Consider the following 9,254-nt stretch of genomic DNA (forward strand, 5'->3'; position numbering starts at 1 on the left):
CGCTAGAATAACGTTTTCGTAGTACGTAGGCGGAGTTCGTTGAGTTTTGTGTTAAATTTTAAGAAGTGATATTTTTAACCGACTTCAAAAAGGAGGAGGTTCTAAATTCGGTTGGTTTGTTATTGTACAGACATGACGGACGGCACCTCAAGCTTAACACGGTGGTCTCTTGTATACTTGGTGCAATAAAAATGTGTAGTCGTCTGTAATATTATTGGGATAGATAACAGTATCAGTTTTTATGATATAAGTCGTCCGATCACACCACTACTGGTCCTTTAGGTAAGTCAAAATAATTTGTATTTATTAGATCATTAATTAATTTAATGCATAGTTTATTTACTGAAGTTCTTGTTTTACATCAAATTATTTCACATAAATATTCTCTAGAAAGAAAAATAACAGAACTTTTTAATGATCTAAGTTCGCTCTAATTAAAAATTCGAAACATTATAATACCAAGGCTATAATACAAATTCTACCTTCAATTTTAGTACCTTGAAATAGTAGGCGCTTAATGTTGTATTCTCTCAAAATTTAAGGGCCAGTACAGACCAGATAGCCCAAGATCCGCGCCATTATATTTTTATCGTCTTATCGGAGCATTTTCGGACGATAAGTAAGGGTGGATTCGACCAAACAAGAGTAAATAATCTCAGAATAAATATTTCCCATACTGAAACTGTCAATGTGCCAGTTATACCAGGAGTTATTCTTGGATAAAAGTTTGGTCGAATCGGGCCTAAAAGGTTATATCGTGGGCGCCCATTCTAGATGGGCTGGGGAGGCGCGGAGATGCGTGGTTCTGGTTTCAAAGCACGCGATTCCAAGCCTTGCTAAGGTCTATCGAGAGCCTTTGTGCTTCACAAGCGCATTTCAATCGTCGGTTCTGTCAAGCGCCACGTGCCGGCTTTCGTCGTAGTTTGAGGCCCGGTTTCCATCAAAGCAGAGGAGGTGTTTTTGAATAACCAACAGGATTTCTGAACCAAAGTTGAGCGGAGAGATAGAACACACAGTAATGTACACACAAGACAAGACAATAGAAGGAGAAGTACCTACTTTTACAAAAAATACGGCACAATCTAATACAAAGAACAGTGCAAACGGACACAGGAGTAGATTATTGTAGTTCGCTACAGATTGCCGCTGGGACCACGGATATATGAGAGAGAAAAACAATTTAGGCGGTCCGATCACTATTATAAACGGTTATTCAAACGTCTCCTCTCTTCTAAGCTTTGGAAGGTTTCCAAAAACTTTCGGTTTTTGAATTTGCCGTATCATTTTTAACCTTATTATATAAATTTTGGAGCCTGGATGCGGGCAGCGCAGGACCGTGCATTGTGGAAAACCTTGGAAGAGGCCTTTGTCCAGCAGTGGACGTCATTTGGCTGAAACGAATGAACGAACATAAATTTTAGGGTTTTATTTTATTCACCGTAGCTCGCCAGGTCTACCCTAACCCTAAACATATTCAAAATAGGCCCAGTAATGCTAACAACCAAAAATAATAGTCTTGCTCATTGTAATTTGAATTCATAATTGTGTTTGGGCCAACAACAGCACTTGGAATAATTTACCATTTAAATTATTGTCTGGTTGTTAATGATTCCCTCTCAGTTATTTATCAAGTTTTAGTAATGATTGTCAAACAAACGAAAATTTTATGAAACTACTCAGAGAATTTCGACGTCTTTCGGCTGAAACGAACAAACGAACGAACTCAGAGAATAATTTCATTTCGCAGTTACAGAGGCATTTGTATGAAACGATAATTATTCTCATCATGAAAGTCTCAAGTAGGTTTTTCAGCGACGTCTATTTTTGTGCCTTTCTTTAGTTTATAATAAACATAGCTTATTTACGTTTGTATAAATCATTGATTTTGTTAAAATGTTTTTGTAATAAAATTAAACGAATAATTTCTTAGAAACACCAATAGCAACAAGACAATAGGTATTGGGCAAATAGCCTAACTAAAAATGTTTTTCTTTGCTATTTTCCACGAAATACAATGGCGAAAAAATAGTACGTGTAGTGCGTATCGCCTTAATCATAAAACATTGTTTATAATTACTGCGTACTTCAAAATAATACTCCTGACTGATAAAAAGATACCTAGCAAGAAATCTTAGCTTAAAATATTGGACACTTCTCAGCGAATTCCGACTCCGTACTTTCCTCTTGATTACAATTCTAAAAATAAAGTAACTTAACTTTAGTATGTCACAGCCGAGTTGTAACAGCCAACTACTTAGTCGTAAGACGCGAAATGCTTATCTTGTGAGTTACATAGTGGATATGGCACGCATTTAAAGGGGCATAAACAAATGACATTTGTGACAGTTTTGATTTCGAATATTCACACATACAAAAAAAAACACCGGAGCGAAACGATTTCGGAATCACAACTGTCACGTCTGGTTTTGTCTAGGAGAGGTTTATTTTTAATATTGTTGTTTTTTTGTTGGTTTGAGGTGAAAGATATTTTGACGGTTTGTTATAAATTAAACCCACTTTTTGGGTAGTTTTTTTCTTTTTGTTTCTGCAAAAAGAGTTGCAAATACCTTAAATTAACGAATACGACTTCACTGGCTGCTGTATCTGAGCTGTGACCATGTTTGTCTGCAACTACAATGTTTTGTTAAAACTCTGTTGAATTTCCAAAGGGAAGCAAGAACTTTAAATTGTACTTGGGTTACTTAACGTTATTTTAGTTTCTGAAACGGAAAAGTGAGATTGTGAGTTTTATTAAAATTAAGATGAAAAAACAAGTTGTATTCGAGAAGTTATTACAGAATTGAGGTTGCGCTATTCTTTCTCTTGCAAACGTTGAAACGTTAGTCTGTTGTTTCGTGTTTTAACCGACTTCAAAAAAGGAGGTCTTTTGTTAAAACTGGGAATTAATCTGGCTGTACGTACACTGAGAAAAATGATTTGTGCTTTGTCACTAACGGAATAACTAAAAACGGCTTTGGAAAAGTGTTTATGATTTTGTAACTCCCTAAGATTGGTTTGTTTGTTCCCATCTGTGTTATTTACCTATTTACAAATGTAATCCTTGAAGGCACTAAGAAGAAGTTGGAGGTAAGATATAGCCAGTTCCTCTGTGGTTGAGGATTCCGGGTGAAGCTCACTTCCACCTTCAGCCTGATCATCACTTTCCATCAGGTGACATGCAAGCCAAGAGTTTGTCAATTGTGGATCATCATCATCATCATCTCAGCTACTACGTCCACTGCTGAACATAGGCCATTGTGGATACAAAAACTAATCTGGTTGCTAAAATCTATTCACCAATAGTAGAATGACTTATTATGAAATTTCTCATTTCCTCAGAATAAAGCAATACCAAATTTACGATCAAAATTTCCAGCAACTAGTTCTAGTGGAGCGAACAAAACGCCGTAAATAAGCAAATCGAATGTTCGAATACAAATACAGGGTGGCAATTTAGATACCTGCACTAATTAGTTACTTTGAAACTTTCGCGTTGATTGCAAGTATAATTGGATTAAACGCCGAAGTTACGGGGTTACTGGACAGCGGTGTTTTGACGATCCATAATATTACTAAAGTGGAAAACATAAAAAAAGATATTAACTATCAACGCTGTGGATGTCGTGAGAGATGACAAAGGCACAAAGATGTGACCATGACCATCAAGTATCAAGGGAGTACTTTAGTACCTAAGCATTGCGTAATTCAAAAAAATATTGGTGACGTATGGTTTTCACTTCTATTCGTATTTGCACTATCCCTTAAATGACATTTTTTTTAGATATGCAGGCTCTTTTCAGGGCATTTATGTACATCCCGTATATACTCGTAGCATGGTCTACTTTACATTCAGGACAGTTGGTTGTAGGTAAATAGGACAACGTCATTTGGCTGAAATTAAACGAACGAACGAGGTTCCAATATAAAAACTGCAAGTAGCTCACTATCCAAATCGACACCCTGTATATTTGTTATCTAACTCTACGCAGAATTACCACCAGTTAGCGAGCTTTGTCAGTTCGTGATAGCAAACACATCGCAGTTTTCATCTGAAAGCTATTAGTATTAGTTCGTGATAACTCGACTGTTGCATTTAGCTTTTTGGATATTTTATTTTTGCTTTGTTTTGAGGGATTTGCAGTTGACTAGGAAACCAGGTTTATACAGATCAAATTACACAATTTTGTTAGGTTTATTCAACTGAATAATATTTGGATTGGGTGGAAATGTTTAATTTCATCATCCATTAAACAGAGGTTACGCAGTCACCCGTGGAACCCTTAATTCACATCATCATCATCATCACAGCCATAGGACGTCCACTGCTGAACATAGGCCTCCCCCAATGCTTTCCATGTTTACCGATTGGTAGCGGCCTGCGTCCAGCGCTTTCCTGCTACCTTTATGATGTCGTCGGTCCACCTTGTGGGTGGACGTCCCACGCTGCGTTTTCCGGTACGCGGCCTCCACTCCAGAACCTTGCTGCTCCATCGGCCGTCAGTTCTGCGTACTATGTGCCCTGCCCATATTAATTCACATCTTGTCATCATCATCAACATAATAATATCGTCATTCAGTTTCTACCTCTATTTTACCAGAGGCGAATGGAAGATTGACGCTCACAAACGATGCTTGCTTAAGTGAAGAGTCAAATCGAACGCACAGCGTTGAATAGAGCTATGTGACTGGTTCGCACTGTGAGACCTCATAGTAATGTTTGTGAATACGGGCGAGTCTACACTCCCTTCGCCGCTAGCCAGACAGGTTTTGGAGGATATGTTACGGTCAAAGTGATAAATGTGAAAATTATGAATAATCGCCGGTTATTATGAATAATTACCGCATGATTTGGTAAATGTGATTAATATGAGGTCATTTATGTGTGTATAAAACTAAATAGGCGGCTTAGGGGTGGCCCAAGGGCCACCCCCGCCGCACCTTAACTTATTTTTCACTTTCAATCAAAACATTATGTTATAGGCATCATGGAAAAGTAATATTATGCAAGAGACATTCTAAACTCATTATGCTAAATTATATTAATATATGATATCAAAACGTTCAAAAGTTTGGCTGTACACGAGCACGTACACAAGATGCTGTTCTCTTTTATGAAATTTGTTAGTACTAAGGTTGAATTATTAAATAATCACTGTTAAAATGTGATTAATTTATCACTTTTACCGCGTCCGTCGGTAATTATTCATAATAACCGGTTATTATTAATAATTTTCAATTTATCACATTAACCGTAACAGATACATAAAAAGCGTCAAAATCCAATAATATTTGATTTTCAGCATAGCGTTGATTCGTGCTTAATAGATTGTGAGTTTCATAAAATATATCACATTGATGAAATTATTTCCAAGCCGTAAATAAACCGATCATTCGTCGAAATATTAATTTATATATTTCATTAAACGAGAGAACTGACAGTAAACAACCTCTGAAAATGTTCTTCAACAGCACTTTTACAGTCAGCACAGGAATATCCAGTTCAAATTCAACATTGAACCTTATTCTCTTGCAATACAGTTCAACTTTATCATACCTCAGGTTAATATTAATGTGCAGATTGTAGGTACCCATCTTTTGACAGGTCGCTGTCCGCTGTCAGTTCAAATAAAGATCAATTTCATTAAACGTGACATATTTCTGCGAATACACAACAAGGTAAACATCGCCATCTTATTTAGTTGTAACTAGCTGTGCCCCGCGGTGTTACTTGCGGTAAAACGTAGCCTGTGTTAATCCAGGGTGTCAGCTAACTCCATACCAAATATTAAAATCGCTCCAGCCGCACGGTGGGCTGTTATTAGAGCTTCATAGACTTAGCGTCGCTCAAAAATCAAGTGCCGAATTTTGAAAAAATAAATATGCCAATGTGTTCCTTTACCAAAAAGGAATATTTTATGTTATGTAACGTTTCTTGATAAAGTTATTATTTAATAAGTTATTGACAATTTCCTTTTTTTTTGTATGGAGCTCAACATTTATTTTTATTTTATTCGTTATTCTTAAGCTTTCTTAAGACATTGACTTTTGTATTATGTAATGCAACATATAAGCTATGTTATCACCAAGTGTCGCATTTCGGAAATCTTCGGAACATTGTCATTTTGGACTTTAAAATAAAAAAAAACGAATTAATTTATTATCGTCAAGAAATACATTTAAACTTAAAATACCATTCGCTTCTTTACATTTTGTTAGTGGTATTTCGTTTAATAAGTTGTTGTATACAGTCGGAAACATCTGGGCTTGCGCGCAGCGTGTCACAACAATTTCTGCATCGTGTAACTCGGCGACTGATAAGGGACCGGTGCGTCGCGCCTGCTTATTGCGTGTATTGTGAATGAACCTCAGTAGGTACGCTCCAGTCCGCTTCAATCTATTAAACTGTGAAAACCTTTTGAAGTCGAATAAGCTATCTGCATTTGTACAAACTGCACTAACTATTTTAAGTTTTAACTCTGGTAGATCTTCACGGATAGGTATCGCTTGAGTATCCCTTGACCAGTCTGCACAATGTAAAAAGGTAGGCCCGTGCCACCACAGGTTATTGTTCTTTAGTGCATCGATGTAAAGGCCCCTTGACACTAGATCGGCTGGGTTTTTATCGCCGTCTATATGCAACCACAGTGAATCGCCTGTCAACTCGTTTACTTCTGTTATTCGATTTTGTACAAAAGTTTTTAATAAATGTGGGGACATACGTAACCACCCCATCACGATTGTTGAGTCCGTCCAAAAGCAAACAGAATCGAATTTTAATCTAAGTGACTCAACAATCTTTTTGTACAATCTCGCACCAATTAAAGCACCACAAAGTTCTAATTTTGGGATACTGATCGTTTTCAAGGGAGCAACCTTACTTTTTGCACATAGTAGATTAAGCGAGACTACTGAATTCTCATCTATTGTACGAATATATGCACAAGCGCCGTATGCATCTTGTGATGCGTCTGAAAAAATATGTAGTTCCGTACGATGAGTGTGAGCTGCCCTAACACATCGTGGAATTTTAATGTCGTGTAAATGTTTTTGAATCGAATCTATGAATTTATGGAATTTTTCTGTGACGTCACTCGGTACTAGGTCATCCCAGTCGATTTTACATAGCCACAGCTTTTGTAAAATGATCTTAGAAATTATGACAACAGGGCCTAGGAGACCTAAAGGGTCATATTAAACTGTGAAAACCTTTTGAAGTCGAATAAGCTATCTGCATTTGTACAAACTGCACTAACTATTTTAAGTTTTAACTCTGGTAGATCTTCACGGATAGGTATCGCTTGAGTATCCCTTGACCAGTCTGCACAATGTAAAAAGGTAGGCCCGTGCCACCACAGGTTATTGTTCTTTAGTGCATCGATGTAAAGGCCCCTTGACACTAGATCGGCTGGGTTTTTATCGCCGTCTATATGCAACCACAGTGAATCGCCTGTCAACTCGTTTACTTCTGTTATTCGATTTTGTACAAAAGTTTTTAATAAATGTGGAGACATACGTAACCACCCCATCACGATTGTTGAGTCCGTCCAAAAGCAAACAGAATCGAATTTTAATCTAAGTGACTCAACAATCTTTTTGTACAATCTCGCACCAATTAAAGCACCACAAAGTTCTAATTTTGGGATACTGATCGTTTTCAAGGGAGCAACCTTACTTTTTGCACATAGTAGATTAAGCGAGACTACTGAATTCTCATCTATTGTACGAATATATGCACAAGCGCCGTATGCATCTTGTGATGCGTCTGAAAAAATATGTAGTTCCGTACGATGAGTGTGAGCTGCCCTAACACATCGTGGAATTTTAATGTCGTGTAAATGTTTTTGAATCGAATCTATGAATTTATGGAATTTTTCTGTGACGTCACTCGGTACTAGGTCATCCCAGTCGATTTTACATAGCCACAGCTTTTGTAAAATGATCTTAGAAATTATGACAACAGGGCCTAGGAGACCTAAAGGGTCATAGATATAATCGATTAAAAATATTTATAAAATGTTCTGATACTTGCCTGTAGCGATTATCCAATCCTGGTTTCTACTGAAAAACTACTTCGTGGCAAGATTTTAATAAAATCTTTATCTTCTCTTTCACAATCTATAAAACTTCATTGGTCTATTATTAATGTGCTATGAATGAGGGTTTTCGCGATTGAAAAATCCGCGAGATGGCAATACGTAGACACGAGGTCCAAATGCTGCATGATTGGTGGATATCTGTCAATCAGTGCCGTAACTAGGGCGGTGCCAGCGGTGCCCAGGCACAGGGCGCAGACCCTGGAGGGGCGCAGAAATGACCAGACCAAGCATTATTCAAGGGCGCAGTTTTGAAAGCTCGCACCGGGCGCATAAAAGGCTAGTTACGGCACTGCTGTCAATGTCATGTCAAAAATAACCAATCATGCAGCATTTGGACCTCACGTCTACGTATTGCCATCTGGCGGATTTTTCAATCGCGAAAACCCTCATTGGCATAGATTATGAGAGACTGGCAACTATACTAGGTTGATATATGTTTCTCACACTTCAACTGGCATTGGATTCAACATCGGATTCTGACACTTTTACAGTTATGATACCATGNATGTAAAATCATCAAACTTCTAATGCTCGTAACTCAGTTCAGACTGAGTTTAGGGGTATACATGTCATAGTAAGTTTGGTTTATTACACTATTTTGTAATCAAAAAACAAGGTTTGGTCGATGGCCGCGCGAAAAAAAAAAGACGCCAATTTCCGGCATTGTCTTTTATGAAGGAGACCTATTTTTTTTATTCAAAATAAGCTGCATTTAATTATTGTCGACCTATTTTAATGTTAACAATGACAAAAACTTAATGGACGCGGAAATTGAAAATTTAATAGATCGTAATAAAATTCTGGAAGCAAAACAATCTCGTAATAACTGATTCTCACTTGATAGATAGAAAAATAATATCGTTGATAAATGGCAGCTCTGCACAAGCAGCGATGTGATATTTGTAAAGTCATATCAACAGAAATGAATAACTTAGACGTAATTGCCATCTAGAAAGGTTTTCAACACCACCAAAAAGTCCACTATAAATGATCAATTTCATGTCTAGGTGATTGAGAAAGACAGCTTTACTTTTGTAGATTCAGAAAGTGGCTCTTGAGTCTAACCAATAAAAGACAATGCCGGAAATTGGCGTCTTTTTTTTTTCGCGCGGCCATCGACCAAACTTTGTTTTTTGATTACAAAATAGTGTAATAAAC

At 37.2% G+C, this 9,254-nt stretch overlaps 1 long non-coding RNA gene across 1 annotated transcript; it reads right to left on the minus strand.

Annotated features, from left to right (window-relative positions):
* Positions 1–6,220: 6,220 nt before the first annotated feature.
* LOC114350309 (uncharacterized) lies at positions 6,221–7,979 on the minus strand. Its single transcript, XR_003655694.1, has 2 exons — positions 7,207–7,979; positions 6,221–6,412 (listed from the first exon to the last, which is right to left on the minus strand). It is a non-coding gene; the product is annotated as an uncharacterized LOC114350309 (long non-coding RNA).
* Between the last annotated feature and the right edge of the window lie 1,275 nt (positions 7,980–9,254).

This window comes from Ostrinia furnacalis, unplaced genomic scaffold (genome assembly GCF_004193835.3).
Source record: "Ostrinia furnacalis isolate ACB-3 unplaced genomic scaffold, ASM419383v2 OfSCF0863, whole genome shotgun sequence".
In the NCBI taxonomy this organism is placed as follows: Eukaryota; Metazoa; Arthropoda; class Insecta; order Lepidoptera; family Crambidae; genus Ostrinia; species Ostrinia furnacalis.